The sequence below is a fragment of the Cebus imitator genome, unplaced genomic scaffold (assembly GCF_001604975.1).
Source record: "Cebus imitator isolate Cc_AM_T3 unplaced genomic scaffold, Cebus_imitator-1.0 Scaffold1127, whole genome shotgun sequence".
NCBI lineage: Eukaryota > Metazoa > Chordata > Mammalia > Primates > Cebidae > Cebus > Cebus imitator.
The window spans coordinates 25,208-26,441 of NW_016108442.1; the positions used below are offsets into that span (position 1 = coordinate 25,208).

Genomic DNA, 1,234 nt, shown 5'->3' on the forward strand with positions numbered 1-1,234 from the left:
AAAAAAAAAAAAAAAAGAAGTGAAATAAAGTGGGTCACTCCTCTACTCTTGAAACAAGCTACACACACCTTTTTCTCATTAGAAGGCAGGTATGACACAATAGTAATTATATAGCATTTGCTGTGTGCCAAACAATAATTCTAAGGATTTTATAGTCATTATTTCACTTAATCTTTGACTAAATACTTCCGCAAAGTTTTACTCACATTTAACAGATCACAACACTGAGCATGCTATGGTCATATCACTCTAACTAGTAAGGGCTGGAGCCTGGCCCTAAAGCTTGGCAGTCCAACTCCAGAGTCCATATCTTCATTGACTATCTAAACCTTTGCTATTATAGGGATGCTTGTACCAAAGGCTAATACAAGAAGATGGATAAACCTGGTCCTCATACATAAGTTCATTTACCAGGACTGTCAACTTAATGTAAGGATTTGGAGCAATGTAAAAACAAAAACAAACTTTTACAGTAATATTGATTTTGCTCCTCTGGCTGTTTCAGATTCTAAACCTGAGCCACTCTCCTTTTTGGAATGAAATCTGATAAGAAATAATACATAAGTGAACGTGCTCTTTAATGTCAAAGATAATACACATTTGAAAAACAAAACATCAAACGCAACTACAGATATCTTACCCTTTTACTTCTGGACAATCTGAACCGTGTCACAGTGCCAAACTGGTAGAAATAGGAAAAGATCTGAGTTTCCTCAAGTAGGTTAGGCAGGTGGCGCACATAGACGACTCCAGGAGTAAGTTGTTCTTGTTTTTTTCCCTGAGGACATAAAGACCAGGTAAATTAAGTATTGTTTTCTTTTCTTTTATTGTCTTTTGAGACAGAGTTTCTCTCTTGTTGCCCAGGCTGGGGTGTAGTGGCCCGATCTCGGGTCACTGCAACCTCCGCCTCTCAGGTTCAAGCAATTCTCCTGCCTCAGCCTCCCGAGTAGCTGGGATTAAAGGCGCCTGTCACCACGCCCCGCTATGTTTTTGTATTTTTAGTAGAGAGGGGGTTTTACCATGTTGGCCAGGCTGGTTTCGAACTCCTGACCTCAGGTGACCCACCCTCCTCGACCTCCCGAACTGCTGGGATTACAGGCGTGAGCCACAGCGCCCGGCTAAATATTTTTAAAAGAAAATCACATGGCAACAAAGCTTGCAAAACTCCTAGTCCTAGCCCTCGGCCCAAAAACCTACTCTGCATTTCCACTTACCACAGCAGTAATTAAAGAAC

General features: G+C 41.1%; 1 pseudogene; it reads right to left on the bottom strand.

Annotated features, from left to right (window-relative positions):
* Positions 1-1,234, bottom strand: part of LOC108298838 — a 9,602-nt pseudogene that overhangs the window by 7,334 nt on the left and 1,034 nt on the right.